The 17,313-nt window shown below is 45.3% G+C and overlaps 1 protein-coding gene across 5 annotated transcripts in view; it reads right to left on the reverse strand.

The window, feature by feature from the left end:
* TANC1 (tetratricopeptide repeat, ankyrin repeat and coiled-coil containing 1) overlaps nucleotides 1-17,313 on the reverse strand; it is a 233,619-nt gene that overhangs the window by 171,228 nt on the left and 45,078 nt on the right. For 4 of the 5 annotated variants that reach the window (XR_003437989.1, XM_027130617.1, XM_027130626.1 and 1 more), the window contains exon 2: nucleotides 8,113-8,215. The exons of the other annotated variant lie outside the window; for it this stretch is intronic. The gene's annotated coding sequence lies outside the window, so the exon portion shown is untranslated. The remainder of the gene's footprint in view (nucleotides 1-8,112; nucleotides 8,216-17,313) is intronic. 5 annotated transcript variants of the gene reach the window in all.

Here is a 17,313-nt window from a genome sequence, read left to right on the forward strand (position 1 = left end):
ATGTAGAGTTCTGTTTTGTTTTGTTTTTTAAATGTTAACAAATCCAGTCTCCAAGGAAGCTAGGAAAGATAATACAAGGGTGTCATCCAAGGCAGGAGCACGTGACCTTTTAAGTGCCACGGGCTGCTTCAGCAGTCTAGATCCTCCAATCAGAATGTTCCCGAGCGATTCTGACATAGAAAATGCGATTACAAAGAAAATCAATTATATTGAAACGACATCAAAATATTTACAAAGCAATCTGTGATAATACTAATGTGTGCTTCTTAATGCATAAATAACATGACACAAGAGCAGGTCTAAGAGCTACTGTAGTTTTCTGAGCAGTGGTAGGCATAACTGATAGCTTAAACTATCTCCCACAATGTGATACAAAAGTGTGTAATTTCTAAGTGGCAAAGCCACAGGTGCTGACACTACATGGTTTATGGGCCCCTTTCATGATTGGAGGGAAAAAAACACATTTTGGCTAGAGGATAGTGAAAATAAAGATGTACTTTTTTTTCTTCACCCACTCACCCACATTCACAGATCCTCTGAAGTGCATCCAATGACCCTAAGGGTTAGGGACCCTGACCCAGAGAATCAGAGTCAGACCCAACAGAACAATTACCCAGACTTGCCAAAAGTTCTGCTAATAGCCCAGGAGTTTCTATAGAAACAGTAGCTCAGTTTTACACCACTCATGGAACAACTGAAATTCAGGAAATTAGATGGTAACTTACTAATTGGCACACATTAGCAGGATTGGGTATTCCACATATGCACCACTCTTAACATTTAAATGCCAAGTTCCATGATTAGTTTTCAGAGTAGTCTGTAAAAGTTCTATTTAACAAGGAAGTCCATCACCACCAAATTACTAACTCACAATAGCCAGCCTGGTGCTGAGAGAGCGAGAGAGCGAGAGCGCAAGAGCGCGAGAGAGCGCGCGCTGTAGAAATTTACAGCGTGAGACAATATTCAAAACCAGGAAAGCCAGGGTGAATATTGGGGACAAGTGTGTTTTACATCACTTTTATTGTTTTCATGGATGCTCTTCTTACCCTTTTAAAAGGTATTTAAGGTCTAGCAAGTATAGTCTTCCAGTTAACTGGATCAGGCTTCCTAGTAAGACTGGTACCCAAGGCTTGGCCTCTTCTGCCCTCTCTGCTTCATACAGCCAGGCCATTCCCCAGCTGCATGCCTTCACAGGGGATGCCCTATGAAGATAAATATAATTCAGAGCCCAAAATACATGGACTTACACTGGGCCACTGCCAATTTCTCATGGATCCTGGGTAACTGAGACGGTTTTTGTTTCCATGATTAGGAACCTACAACAACAGCTGCAAAAGTGTAATACTTTTTCTAGACTAATAAAATTACCTAAATCTGGCTCACTGTTTCAGCTGTGGCACCAGCCACACTTCCCAGAAAGATGAAAGCCTTGTGCAGTTTCCAGAAGGGCTAGGATGGTAGCTCTGATCTAAACTGGAGGCATTCAACCCCAACCCAACAGCAAAAAACACATCGACTAAGTTCTGAATTCCAGAATTCCTATGCATGGAGATTACAAACGTCATTTTTAAAGTCAGATAAAACTTTAATCAAACCTGTGAAGTTCAAGCTTTACACCTGAAGTTAGGTGACATGCCAGGTATGAACATCAGATTTTTTTTTTTCTCTAAAACACACTGACAGGTTCAATGAAGGCCCTTTAACTCTGCAGTGAAACCTTTGATCATGAATTCTGTCACCACCTCTCGACACATACACACAAGTATGAAACATATCTCAGACCTAAGGAACAAAATCGGTATTGTGAAGTGGCACAGAAACCACACTTGCACATACATATACACAGAGATCACTCTCCTTTCAAGTTGGGGTTGAGGGGCTGAGTTGCAGAAACTACAGTCTCCAAACTGGAAAGGTTCCTTATACACAGTACATGAACACAGTTACAAAGTTATTTCCTAAATATGTGTGTGGTCCCAATGCCTTCTTAAAGGAAAAGCAGCCCAATTAGAACCCAGTGGAACACATGTTTCTTGAATGACTGAATTAGAGACAGTAGATGTGAAGCTGTTCTAGATAAAATGAAGATGTTGCACAGATGTACTAAGTTGTCACAGTCTCACTGAAACATCTTTCTGGTACAGAAAAATATGCGAGTCTGCAACAGAGCTGGATATAAAATAATAAATACCTGGCCCTTGTCTTTATGTAGTCCAACTTCCCAAGCCAATTCCCTTATTCCTTCTCACAAACCTAATACAGCCCATATTTCAAGGTACTGATAACTCACTGAAAACCACAAAGCCATTCATTTCCAATTCAGACTTATGTTATGACTTCTTACAATTATCTCTTATCAACACTGTAAATCTGTAACAAACAGAAGAAGACCTTTACTCCACGAATCCGACAAACCACCATAAAAATAACAGCAGAGGTGGGGACACAAACACACCCAGTAGCAGGCACCGTTACGTTTTCCACTGTGAAGTGTCTGGTTTGGTCCTCACAGCAAGGAGGAGGCAGGGACTATAATTGTCCTCTCTGATGAAAGGAGGGGATAAAGAGAGAGTCAGAGAAACTTCGTAGCCTGCCCAGGCCACACCTTCCCTCTTAACACGGCACTCCATTTCTTCTCTTGAAGAACACTAGACCCTCACTTTTGGCACCCTAAGCCTTGGATCCCGAAATTAAATGATGTACAAGACCAGCCTCTATTGCACAGCATGGGGCCTAAAGACAGGATATATAAAACCAATTTGTCACTGTGGAATTTAGAAACCATTAAACCTTCACTAAAGACAACCCTCTCCTCAGAGGACCTTGTTACCAAACTATGATGGAAAAGGGAGAACTATGAGGGAAAACAAAGAGCATTTCCTTCTCAGGACAGGGCAAGAGGAGAGAGCTATGAGGAAACAAAATGCAGAACCGTCTGTGCCAGGATTTAGGGATTGTTTTGGTACAGCACATCTTGAAGTCCATCGTCCTAAGATCAATCAAACAGAAGAAAAAACTTCAATAGACTCTGCTTTAATTCACTTGCCTAGACCTAAATACGTACTATCTGGTTTCAGAGATCATATCCTCATCTGTTCCAAAAGTTATATTCAGAACTAAGAGCAAAAATCAGATCTATATATACTATTCTCATTAACAAGGTTTTTACTTGGAAGGGACTTTTCTGCCTTTATTACTGCAAGCACACGAATGATTCAATCAGCACGATCAGAGGTCCAGAAGACTTTATATTTTCACATGCTGTTATTTAAAACCAAAAAAAGAGGCTCATCTGGGGCTTCCCTGGTGGCGCAGTGGTTGAGAGTCCGCCTGCCGATGCAGGGGACGCGGGTTCGTTCCCCGGTCTGGGAAGATCCCACATGCCGCGGAGCGGCTGGGCCCGTGAACCATGGCCACTGAGCCTGCGCATCCGGAGCCTGCTCCGCAACGGGAGAGGCCACAACAGTGAGAGGCCCGTGTACCGCAAAAAAAAAAAAAAGCTCATCTGGGCTGGCCAACTGTATCAACTTCCACAACTAAACAGAATTTCTCAAAATTGTCCCTGAATTTTAAAGCACTTTCCCATAAAAACCCTGCAAGGGTAAGCAGCATGACCCTACCATCCTTATCTCAGGCTACCCAGCTAGTGCACAGCTTATAGGAAAACAAGGGATTGAACCCAGATGAAGCCACAGAAGACATAGACCATGGTTTTGCCATTTAAGAGTCTTGTGTTTACCACCTACTATGTTAAAAAAAAAAAAAATGCGCACACACACACACACACACACACACACACACAGACACAGAAATTTGAGTAAGACCCAGTTCCTGCCTTCAACACAGTCAACCTACTCACTAGAAATCTAAATCTGTGGCATCATGGGAACATAACAAGACAGAGTGACATGACAGTACAGGCTTTGGAGGCAGGCAGACCAATCCATAGGGTTAAAATCCCCAAATCCTAACCCACCATGCTTTACCTACCCTGTGATCCTGAGCCTGTAACTTAAACTCTCTAAACCTTAGAATCCTCCTTTGTAACAGAGATGACATACTACAGAATAACTGTAAGAATTAGAAACAACATGACAAGTACCTAGGACTCTGCCTAGCAAGAAATGTATATGACATAAATGGTCCCACGTTATTACATCTGCTTATACAGCCCAACTACAACTTTTAAAGCCCAATTAAATGTCACTGGAATGGCCTTTTCCTTTCTTATCTGGGATATTAAAATGATAGAACTTGGGCTTCCCTGGTGGCGCAGCGGTTAAGAGTCCGCCTACTGATGCAGGGGACGCGGGTTTGTGCCCCGGTCCGGGAGGATCCCACATGCCGCGGAGCGGCTGGGCCCGTGAGCCATGGCCGCTGAGCCTGCGCGTCCGGAGCCTGTGCTCCGCAACGGGAGAGGCCACAACAGTGAGAGGCCCGCGTACCGCAAAAAAAAAAGAAAGAACTTAATCGCCAATTACGATATGGAGAGGACTGAGGGAGGGTGAAGGATGAGTCACACATTTCTGGCTTGAACAGTGCCAATGACCAAAGTGGGAAAAGCAGACAGAAGCATGGGGGTGAGGGAACTCTGGGGGGTGGAGAGTGGAAAGCAGGCAATAATTAGGAGGAAAATGAGTTCAGTTTGGATAGCTCAAGTTAAAAGTACGTATGAGTCATCCAAGTAGAAATGTCCAAAAGATTGTTTAAGACAAGGGTAAACTCAGAGAAAGACTTGGGGGTGATTAACATGTGGGTGGTGGCTAAAGCCACAGAATATTGAAGCTCCCCAAAGAGGCTGAGCAGACTAAAAGCAAACCACCAAGGATGCAAGCCCAGGGAACACGAACATTAACAGCAGGAAGAGTAGGGCCTAGGAAGAAACGAAAGGAGAAAAGTAGGAAAAATGCGAAGGAACCCAAAGGAGAAAGTTTCAAATGAGGAGTGATCAATATATCAAGTGCTACAGAAAAGTCACGTCACAAGTCCTATTAGAGGCCATGTGTGACCTTAGGAGCAGTTTCTATGAAGTTGAGGTGATGGAAACCAGAGAGCAGATCATCTGTAAGGTCTCTCCCTAAATGGTGAGGTTCTTTGATTTCCAAATAGACACCCACCCTTCTCCAAACCCATCAAATTATTAAAACCAACAACAACAGATTGCAAAGGTTTTTTCCCCAGAGAAAAGGAAATTTGCAAAAGAGACATAGTTAAAACCCACAAAAGCCATTTAACATGATCTTTGCTATTAAGCTCCTATTTCCTTGAAGCTGGTCCCCAGGGAAAGAGAAAAGAAAAATTAGCTTAAATTCTCTACCACCCTAAAACTGGAGGAGGAAAAAATGTCTAACTTACTAAATTTCCTGTCCAATAACTCTCTTAGCACAGTGCATATAAATTGCTATTTCAACATTATTTTGAGAAATGTGTTACCACAAGTCGGAAAGGCTTTGGTTTCAATATGCAAATCCCTGCATACAGTGGCAAAAATTCCATTTAAGCAGATTCCCACCTGGATTTCTAAATAAGCCTAAGCTCTCGTTAAATTTAGTAAGTTGTTCTTCAGTGTCATTTTCCTCATTCCTTGTATACTTACAGCCATAGAAAGTGTTGTCCTATGCAATTTTAAATAAAAGTTATAAAATGGTTCTACGATGCAGATTATGGCACTACAAGGGACTGCTCGCCTTGGCAGTATAAACTGGTCACACTAGTTAGCAGAGTTCAAAAATAATGCCCCCAAACATCTGCTCAGGCTCAGAAAGAGGTTTTTGTTTTAAGTCTACTCCACACACAAATACCTTTCAAGAAGTTACACACCATCACCTCTTGAGGAGCTTCTAAAAACACACACACACACAGATAGCAGGGACGCCCGCCCCATCCCCCAAATTCTACTTCAGCAGACCTAGGGTGAGCCCTGGTTCCCTAATCTTTGAAACCTCACAGGAGATTATGATGTGTACTCCCCTGCCACGCGCCTGTTGAGAAGTTTTTACCTTCTGGCAGGATTCCCACAAAGTTGAGGGCGGGGACAATTGGCCACTGTGTTCTTCATGGACGAGCCAGGCACGGCAGGAGGGTTGAGCACAGAATATGAAATCCCAGGAGTAAGCCATGCTGGACAGATGGCAGAGCGCACCTGCACATCACATGCATGTCTCAAGAACACTCAGAGGTTTGGAAGCAGCTTTAACCTTGACCCCATCTCCTACGGAGGAGCATTTCCAGCACCCACAGAAAAGAGATCCAGGGCAGAGCCTCCAATGTCCCTAGTCAACCGTTCCATCCTGGACCTCCTGGGGATCCCTACTCCACAGCCTCAACCGTAAGCACCTGAGCATGGATAACAACAGTCCTCCAAGCTGTGCGCACTTAGGATGGGATTAGAGACTCCGTTCTCAGCCAATTCTCTCTCTCCTTAAAGGAAAGAGGGAATATTTGAGTCCTACTATATGCTCCACACTGCAGATAGAGAATACAAACAAAAAAGGAGAAACAGAACAAACTCTTAACCATCAGGAGCCTCCGGCCTCACCAAACCCCTTGTAGTAGGTATTTCTGTTTCACAATTTACATGTAAGACTGCAGTACAGGAAAACCATAGTACAGGAGAAGTTTAGCAACTTGCTTAAAGTTCCTAAGGCCCAGGAAGGGAAGGACACACTCAGAAGAGGTTAACAAGACAGTATGTAGAGGGGCTTCCCTGGTGGCACAGTGGTTAAGAATCTGCCTGCCAATTCAGGGGAAACGGGTTGGAGCCCTGGTCCGGGAAGATCCCACATGCTACAGAGCAACTATGCCCACGTGCCACAACTACTGAGCCTGCGCTCTAGAGCCCATGAGCCACAACTACTGGGTCTGCATGCCACAACTACTGAAGCCCATGCGCCTAGAGCATGTGCACCGCAACAAGAGAAAGCCCACGTGCAGCAACGAAGACCCAACACAGCCAAAAATAAATAAATTTGTTAAAAAAAAAAAAAAAAAAAGACAGTATGTAGAGCAGATGGGAGATGGAACCCAAGCCATTGTAACTGCTGTGGCCCTAAAAAGCCAACCTGGGGGGGCTTCCCTGGTGGCACAGTGGTTGAGAGTCTGCCTGCCGATGCAGCAGACACAGGTTCATGCCCCAGTCCAGGAAGATCCCACATGCCGCGGAGCGGCTAGACCCGTGAGCCATGGCCTCTGAGCCTGAGCATCCGGTGCCCGTGCTCTGCAATGGGAGAGGCCACAGCAGTGAGAGGCCTGCGCACCGCAAAAAAAAAAAAAAAAAAAACCTGGGAAGAGCAGCTGGGTAAGGCAGGTGAAAACATTCCCTTATTTGTCTCAGTAACTAAAGGGAGGTTTGTTGATAAGTTTTTCATGGGGATTGGGGAACAAGAAAATGACATGATAAAGAACAGACATCACAATATATTCATCTATTGACTAGTTATGTTGTACACCTGAAACTAATAGTGTTACATGCCAACTACATCTCGATTTAAAAAACAGCAAAAAAAAACTGACAGCCAGTCTGACATTAAAAGTCTGAAAATGTTTATCAGTTCTACTTCTTTGTTTACAAACTGTAAGATATTAAGCCAGTCACACAACATACATTAGATGTTTTTAATGGAAAAGCACTGTGCTAGGCACCACAGAGACCAAAAAACCCTGAAACGGGCACCAAAAAAAGTCAGCAAAGTTTTAAAAGAATGAATCAATGCATCCCTATTATTAATAATGACTGCTTTAACATCGTAATTAAGTCACGAATTTTTAAAAAATTATTCTTAAATTTCTTTGAACAAAATCCCAGTTCAGGGCTTCCCTGGTGGCGCAGTGGTTGAGAGTCCGCCTGCCGATGCAGGGGACATGGGTTCGTGCCCCGGTCTGGGAAGACCCCACATGCCGCGGAGCGGCTGGGCCCGTGAGCCATGGCCGCTGAGCCTGCGCGTCCGGACCCTGTGCTCCGCAGCGGGAGAGGCCACAACAGTGAGAGGCCCGCGTACCGCAAAAAAAAAAAAATCCCAGTTGACTTTCAAAGACCTCAAAATTGTTCAGAAAGTAACATATCTTGGGAAACTTGGTCTGACAGAGCACGAATTCTCCCTGGGTCTCACTCACCTCGCTTCACCCCAGACTCTACTTGCTGGCAACAGAGAGACGCTGTCTTACTCGGGGGGCACCCAGAAAGTTCCTCTGTGACCACAGAAAGCTGGGAAGAGAACTGCAAAAAAGAAAACCGGTCAACATACCCGTCCTCCGACGCAAGAAGCACAGAGCTTATAAAACTAGCTACAACCGGGCTTCCCTGGTGGCGCAGTGGTTGAGAGTCCGCCTGCCAATGCGGCGGACGCGCGTTCGTGCCCTGCTCCAGGAGGATCCCCCGTGCCGCGGAGCGGCTGGGCCCGTGAGCCATGGCTGCTGAGCCTGCGCGTCCGAAGCCTGTGCTCCGCGATGGGAGGGGCTGCGGCGGTGAGAGGCCCGCGTGACGCAAAAAAACAAAAAAGCCTCAGCTACAACCAGGACTCCAGACAAAGCAGTGATGGAGAGGAAACAGCTGTCAGCATCTACATACTCTTAACAGGGGAAAAAACAGGGTGATGGGCTGGCAAATCCAAGAAAACTCATTCCTTCTCCCAATACCCTCTGTCCAAGTGACCAGGGACACTGACTGAAAGCCCCTTGTCTTGAGCAAGGTACTGCAGTGTCCGGACTACCCTCTCTATCTCAGGTTTTCTCTTTAAGTGATGCTAATGGGTTTGCAGCCCAAAGCACAAATGTTTCAAAGGTTTGAGATATCGAGCCAAGAACCTCTCTAAAGCACTCAGGGCGCTCAAGTTCTCCAGAACATTTTCTTCCCGTATTTCCTACCTCACTCTTAACAGGTCCCAGCTCTCTATACGACTCATCATTTCCGAACACACTGTCCAATCTCACACCTTTACTCTCCCCAGTCCCTCATCCTGAAACCCCTCCCCCCACTCTGGAGATGAGTCATCCTCCAGGCACAGCTCAAGTATCACCTGCCTGCCCACCCCACCCCACCCACCCCCATGGAACCTCGCCAGTCCTTCCTCTGCAGTCAAAGCACCTTGAGAGTGGTAGAATGCAGGGTACCTGCATTCTAGCATTTGCTTCCTGCTGCCTTGACCTGCCCTCCTCCCCGTTTCTCAAGGGCTGGTCTTCCCTGCCGTCCCCTACATCACCCTCCTGCTGTAATCAAAAGTAGAGGCAGATGTCAATGCATGTTTGTTCATTAAAGGATTCCAACAAGAGGTTCTCCATGACTGACTCGGAGTCCATTTCCTTGGGAAATATTCTTTTTTACTACTACTCTGGTACTGGAAGACGTTCTTTTTCAAGGGTGCTATCTATGCTCAAACACACCGACAACCGGGCTCTGGCTCAAGTCAATCCCCTTGCAGCAACGCTGCCGGGCTTCACTGCCAAAGAGGACGGATCATGTGTAGTCACGTTGGAGCCAACAAAACCACCTTGGCAAGGCACCGGAGTGTAATAGGTTTGTGCATGCAAAGTACGGGTGGAGGCCTTTTCTCCCTTGTGAGTCTGTTTGATGGGCTCTACAAGACATGCCCCCCTTACCCACGACGACTTCAAAGATAAAAACGGAGCACGGGAGCTTTTCTCTGGGAGGAAACCAGGGACCGAGGCAGGACACAGGTCCAGTCTCCCCCCCACTTCAGGACAGCTGAGGTCTCATTCAAGCAGAACGCAGAGGAGAAACCTACACAGTCCAGGTGGTCACCCTCTGTCAAATCTCACCTCATGTTCGGCGACAGCCCATAAACTCTGCCAAGCCTTCTGAGCGCTCCAGGTTTCTCCCTCCCAGGGTTGCTGACCTCACTGGTAGTATTTAAGCATTCACTGCAGGACAGCACCACCTGGTGCACAGCAGCTCAAATATCTGAGGCATCCTCCTATTATTCACTCATAAAAGGGATCACCTGCCTCTTCACCGAGACTCGCAGCCAGGGAAGGAATCCATCTCGCAGCTGCCGCAAGGATTTCAGCCAACCTCCTTCCACATAACACACCTCAGCAGAAAAGGCAGTCGCCTCTTCTGTCCCAACCACAGCCAACAGACAAATCTAAAAGAATAGCCATCACAGCCCACGACATGCCTGCTGTCATGCAGACCCTCGGCCCAGAGCACGCACGGACCTGCGTGCACTCTTACAACTACATCTCTAACAGGTGATGCACACACGTGCTTTCTCTCTGGCCTCTTCACCTACAGCAACCCATTTGTTACTACCTCTGTAAGGGCGGGGTGGGTGGGGCAGTCCTTTCTGAGTTTAAGATGACAAAGACAGCTCTGTAAATTACAGAGTCACAGAAGTCCCAAGGGGAGATGACTTCCTGCAAAAAGGACTGTCCCTACAGTCTGTTTTTGTGGTGATGAGATCACAGAGTCTAGATTCTGTATTCAGTCCTACATGGGTTTTAAGGGCCATATTCAGTAATTACAGAAAGGAAAAACGGAGGTCAACGAGACCAGAGGAACTCTGAGTGGTGTTTGAGAAGTTACTTATAACTACAGTTAGATCACTCATCCACCAGACTCAGAAGAGAAACTAGGCCTCGAGTTTTCAATTGTCCTTTAAAATCAATGTTAGATGAGGAAAAAAATGGAACTTTTTACTTTTTTACATTTTCTCATTTCACCACTCCTCCACCCAAAGGGTTCCATTCAGTTTCAATGCACAGTCCAAAATGTGGGCCCAAGACAGTTTTGAAAAACAAGCATTATGCCACAAAATATTCTCATGTAAACTGCAAAAGAAGACAACATACACTTATTGGAGGAATTTTTATGGAACCTAAAACAGACGTTCAGAGACCAGGTGAATGATTGCCAATGATTGCCTTCAATTGCCAATCACTACCTTTTCATTGTCATGGATCTAATTTCCAATTAGTGCCTAAAAATAAAACCTGAAAAGGCTTTTGAGGAGAATCATTAGGGTTTACCTCCTGGTCATCACTGTTTCAAAGATGAACAGAGAGACGTTAAAGTTGTTTATCCAACAGAAATAAGCTTTTTTCTCTTAAGTGTCCTTCCAGAAACCTAGCAGCGGGCATCCTCGGACCACAATGACTAGGGGTTTGTGTTTATCGTCCAAAGTGTGTGTCCGGCGATTTCATGTGACAGTCCAAGTCCTCCAGTGGTACAGGGTCTTGCTGCACTGAATGCTACTCCAGAGAGGGTGAGGCCCAGAGAGGGTGACCAGTGATGAAGCCCACAGCTTTCACTGGGTCACACCCCGCTCTGAGAGCTCATGCATCGCAGTGGAGAACAATCCCACAGAAATCCTGAAGCCAGTAAAAGGAAGCTCTTTGTTTTGTTTCATTTTGAATGCTGGTGCTTAATAGAAAGCAAACTTAAATAAAGGCAAAAAATAGGAAGGAGGAAAACTCTGGGGACTCCGCATCCGTCTGGGACTCGAGCAGCAACAGGCATTATATAAAAATACTTATTTCCATTTCAAATCTTGTGGCTTCCATTTTCCTTAATACAGGTGTAGTGCTAGTACCATTAAACCTATCAAGTACACGGAGGTGGTTTCAATCCTCACCACCCACCAGAATCTCCTGGGGAGCTTTAACAATTCTGATGCCCGGAAGAATGAAAACAGAATCTCTGGGGACCCAAATGTTACTTTTTAAAGCTGACCAGCTGATTCTAACGCATAGCCAGGACCTGGAACCACTGCCCCTGACCTATCCTCAGGGTGTTTTCTTCTGTTGCGGCAGGTAGGGAGCAGGACATATTTATGCCTAAAAGAAGGGAATGGGAGGAGAAACACAAATGGACGGGGAGAGGGCTGGAGGAAGCTGGAGTGAATAACACCTTGCAGGGGATGATTGCTGGAGTGGGTGTGAGGTAGGGCCTGGGGGGTGCACACTCCCCAGAGAGAGGACGGGGTGGGGACAGACCGGGTCATTCCCCAAGTAAGCCCTGGAAAGGCACTGTCATGGAGTTGGTGAGAGGAAGTGATTCACAGCTCATTGGTAAAGACCATCCCTATGTCAAGGGTTTGCTATGTGAGAAGTGATTATAATATGGTTTTCAGATGTGAAGACCTGGATTTACCACTATGATTTCTCCTGGTTCTTCCAGTAACAGTACTGACAGGTTTGCTTGTTTTTTTTTAACTGATAACCCATATTTTCTTGCTCACTGAATCTGACAGAGCACACCCTCATTACAGGGTAACTGCCTCGAGTTACAATGCCCAGAGAACAAAGCTTTCCTAGGCTCCTATGAGAGCTGAATCGAAACTTGATCTCAATTAGCATCATGATGTTCTCTCAGATGTGACAGTGCGTGGATAAGAGATGCTGGCTACTTGGGGGAAGGGTGAGGACTGCAGGGAACACTGTCTCCAGCTGAGGAGAGCTAATTCTATTCTCACTTCCTTGTTCCTTAGTTCGTAGGGCTACCTGCTCTCTACCTGTCCTGTAACAGAGGGACAAAAATCAGGCTGTCCAGCTGGGATGCCTCCTTCCCAATTTCAGTCTCTCATGGAGGAATTAATCAGTTTTACATTATCCATCCATTACCAGTGTTGCCCAAAGTATATCCTGCAGGTCATCTGTACCAGAAGGACCTGGGCCATTCCTGGACGCCCCAGGCTGCATACGAAGGGAATCATAGTATCTGGAGTACAGCCCAAGAGTCTGCATTTTAATCAACCACACAGACACAATGGCCTGTGAACCCGTCATAAACCCTCAACAACTCCTCCTTTGAAATAGGTTTATCAGAGGTGCTGCTAAATCTGTCCATAACCTCTGCCACTTCCTAACTGGGCTTTCATTAACTCACCCTCCTCCGTGGTCTCCCAGGGTAACTGGTCTCTCCAAGGTACACTGCATGGCCATTTACTCAATACCACTGCTGGCTCAAAGCTCCCAACTCAAGTCACGCTTCTCTGAACGCACACCTGATGCAAAACTTCTCTACCAATTTCAATTGAGGGTTTCAGGTCTGCTAGTTCTCTCTCCCAACCAAACCTCAAGCTTCTTGAAGGCAGGGCCCACATCATCCCTCTGTATCTTCCACAGGGCCCAGTACCTCTGAGGTTCCAAGAGCAGTGGTTGACTAACAGACCAAGCTCTTGCCTCAGCCCTGGGTTTTCCTTCTTTCACCTTCTCATTCTCCCTGGGAAAACTTTCATTCTCTCCTTTCCATAACAAAATTGATTCAGGCAAAGGTGGGAGAAAAGATTTACATACTAGTGGGGAAAGAGTGGGGGCGGGGTGAAAGTCATAAGCCAGCAACCTCAACTCTCCAGCAAACACCTAGAAACCAAGAAGATCTATTTAGTCTCCGAAGCTGCCAAAATCAGTAACTAAATTCACACACAATTCAGAAGAGAACTTCCCAGCTTCTTCCCATTTTTCTCCAACACCTCCTTCCCAGGCCCTCCCTGAGAGCTAGTTTACTCCTCTTCTAGATACAACTCTAACAGGAGGGAAATATGTGTTTTTCCCAGTCACCATAAATTAAGAAGATGGAGGGCGATTGCTAGATCAAGGCACAATGAAAATCCTGAGAAATTATGCCTGACAGGAGACAATGTATAAAATCCCAAACAGCAGATTACAGGCAGTTATAGTTTAAATAGCTTTTCAATCCCCAAAACTGTCCAAGAACACCTAAACAAAGCATTTCAAAATAGCACCATTAGTGGCTCTGAGAGATCACCCCAGGCACTAAGAGAAGGTTATTTTCTTTTCAGTGGATCTCCAGTAACTACATTCGGGAGAGAAGATGCCCACAGAGGCAACCTCAGTCCCTAAGAACCAAGTGTTCTCAAAAATACGAATGGGCACTGAGAATTCCCTGGTGGTCCAGTGGTTAGGACTCAGCGCTTTCACTGCCCTTTCACTGCCATAGCCAGGGTTTGATCCCTGGTCGGGGAGCTAAGATCCCACAAGCCGCAGGATAAGGCCAAAAAACAAAACAAAACAAAACAAAGGAATGGGCACTGTATCCAACTGCAATGCACTGTCCCTATGTGGTCTCCAATACCAGTGACCATCAGAACAGACTTTCAAAGGCACACACCCCTAGGTGTTGCCATCCTGATTGGGAGCCTTCCTTCTGGCTACTCTTACACTTGCCACGTGCTCTCATCACTTCCCATCTACCTTTTCTTGTGGTACTTGTGAGTGAAGCTGCTCACCAGATCATAAACTTCCTTGACAGGGATTGCACCTTTTGCATGGACACCATGCCCCCCATCTCTGCATCTCACAGCTGATGCCTACTGACAGTCTGGAAGCCCTACAGCCAGATGATCTTAAGGAAGGAGGTATCTAAATGAGCTGTTTTAAAACAGCCCAAGCATTTCTATAGTCTTTAAAGGTATTGGTTTTCCTGCTTTCTGACAGAGTTTTTAAAAATACAGGTTTAAATGTTAGAATTCTGTGATCAATGGGGCAAGCCTCGATTTACTTTGCAGTCTAATCTATACAGGACAGGGAGAGCCCAGGCGTAAATTCTGCAACAAACTGCATGTGCCTGTCTGAACCGCAAAGGTTAGGGTGAGTTTATCCTTGATCTAAAGGAAATCTAACCTCAAACGGCTTCAATCATTCATCTAACTCAGAACTGATTATTGGGTAACTTCATATTTATGTCTCGATACGTAATAGCATTCAAGTACCGATTTGCTTTAGGTTTAGTAAAGAGAGTAATGAATTTAACTGGTAGTTCTATAATCATAAGGTTACAATTTATACTTGGTTCAACGAATTTTTTTTACCTAAATCGAGTTAAAAACTCAATCTATGTCCAGATTCACAAAAGTAACTCTCAGTTTTGTTTCAAGCTCACTGTTGAATATGCTACTTACACTCTGAGACCCGTCCATTTACAAACAAGCTACAACGACTCACCCAGTACCGAAAGCTTATCTCATCAGGTCTGGGCTGTCCAGGCCTTCTAGGCCTGGCCTGCTGTTTCCAGCTTCCACAGCCCATCCTTCCTTCCCCACAGCTGAAGCCTCTTGACCCTTGCTCGCACCCTCCCCTCCCTGGCGTGAGCCAGCGGGAATTTCTAGAATAAGAGATTTAAACAGCTCAAGCCAAGTTGCTCTTGCTGCTTAACCAGCCCTGACCTTATTGTGTCTAATGACTGGGCTTCTCTCTCCTGCATTCCACAGGCCTGGGTGACCCTCTCGCTCGGTTCTGATAACTGAGCCCGGGCCCCTCGCTGGATAACCTGTAAGTCCTTGGGCTCCGAGGCGCTGCCTGCCTCTTGAAAATCCTCCAGGGGACCGGAGGTGCACCCTGAACCCACTGGGCTGCAGCTGGTCAGGGGACACAGGTGCTCCGTCAGGCTACTCTGCCGCCCTGCGCCGCTCCCTGCCAGGCCACCAGCGCTGCAGACTCCCGTTCTTTCCTCCCGGCGCACAGGACTTCCAGCTGCAGGTGCCAGCACTGCTGTCCCCACCTCCGGGTGGAGGGTTCCTGGCCCAAAGTGGGCCTCACAGGGAAATGACTCATATCACAAAAAGCCGAGGGTCCTCTGGCCAGAACACAAATAAGTCACAGGATCTGAATCTTAACCTATCAGAAATTAAAACCTCAGCAATGAGACATCAACAAAGCAAAAGCAAATAGGATATATCTGTTCCCTGAGAATTCAACACCCCCATGCTGCCTGTGGGTACTGAAGCCACGGCCCCCTTGTTCACTAGTTCTAAGATGAAACCCGAGGAAAATCAGAGAAATGGCGGCAACTGTGTCTTCCCTGGGTGGAGGGGAATCAGAGGACTTCTTATAAACCACCTCAAAGCTAACATCTATGGCTACTGAATATGAAATACAGAATATGAAAATAACTAGATAATTCTCTGCAAGAAATCAAGTCGTCTTCTAAAATGCTATTAACAAAGCTAAATTTATATGTACATTTTTATCCACAGCCTTAAAAAAAATCAGACATTAAAAACTCTAGATGGCTAAACTGTCTTCCATTTCAAAATAACATAAAAACAGCAACCTTCATTTTCTGGTCAAAGCTTATTTTTGCAACACCTATCATTTTCTACAGAATTCTAGCATTTTCTGCTTCCTACCACTATTTTGCAGAAAGACTTTTCCCCCTTGGCATTATATCTTTGCTTTTTGATCTTGTTAACAATCCTGAAAATTCCAACCTTCCAATGTTTTCAGTCCTGGGAAGGAATAACACACAGTCATTTAAAAACCAAAAGCAATGTCAATGTTTCCTCAATGACACAGCTGCTGTGAGTGACCAGTGAATAAAAATTTGGGTTTCTTTGTTGTTGGGTTTTTGTTTTGTTTTGTTTTGTTTTTGGCAGGGGCTGAGGGGGTAGATGTGGATAATGACTTCTCTCCAAAATAATTATCAAAGTTATTGAACACATGGTCAAAAACAGTAAGGCATTAGTAAAGCAAGAAGTACTATGACAAAGTACTATAATAAAGCCCAGTGAATATACATGAACAAAAGAGGTTGCTCAAGGACTCCAGACAGGAGAGGACCCACTCTGTGTGCCAGGCATTACATGGTGCACAAATTCTGTATTGCAAACCCTAAAAAAAAAAAAAAAAGAGGCGTATGATCCAGCAATCCAACTTCTGGGTATTTATCCAAAAGAACTGAAATCAGGATCTCGAAGAGTTCTCTGCACTCTCATGTTCCCTGCAGCTTTATTCACAATAGCTAAGACTGGAAGCACCCTAAATGTCCATCAACAGATGAATCGACAAAGAAAATGTGGCACATCTGTACAATGGAATATTATTTAGCCTCAAAAAAAGAAAATCCTGTCATATGCTACAACACGGATGCAACTTGGGGACATTATGCTTGCTCGATGAAATAAACCAATCTCAGGAGCACAAACACTGCAAAGATTCCAATTCTTATGAGGAATCTAAAGCAGTCAGACTCATAGAAGCAGAAGGTAGAATGGTGGTTGCTAGAGGCTGGAGTGGGGAGTGGGGGGTAAATGGGGTGTTGCTGTTCCATGAATATAAAGTGTCAGTGATGTAAGATGAAAAATTTATACCGATCTGCTATACAACACTGTACTTACAGTTAACAATACTGGATCATACACTGCAAATTTAAGTTTTAAGTGTTTTTTTTTTTAAACCGCAACTTTTTGAAAATGAGGAAACAGGCTCAGGAATTCAGATTATGCTGGTTTCAAAGCTCCCATCCCTTCTACTGCTTCATATGGCCTGCTTGCAAGAGAAGCATAAACAACATAGATTAGCATATAATTATGGGCTAAACTGCATAACAGAAAAGGAGAG

The sequence above is a fragment of the Aethalodelphis obliquidens genome, unplaced genomic scaffold (genome assembly GCF_003676395.1).
Source record: "Aethalodelphis obliquidens isolate GAN/ISIS:26980383/991018 unplaced genomic scaffold, ASM367639v1 scaffold2, whole genome shotgun sequence".
Taxonomy (NCBI): domain Eukaryota; kingdom Metazoa; phylum Chordata; class Mammalia; order Artiodactyla; family Delphinidae; genus Aethalodelphis; species Aethalodelphis obliquidens.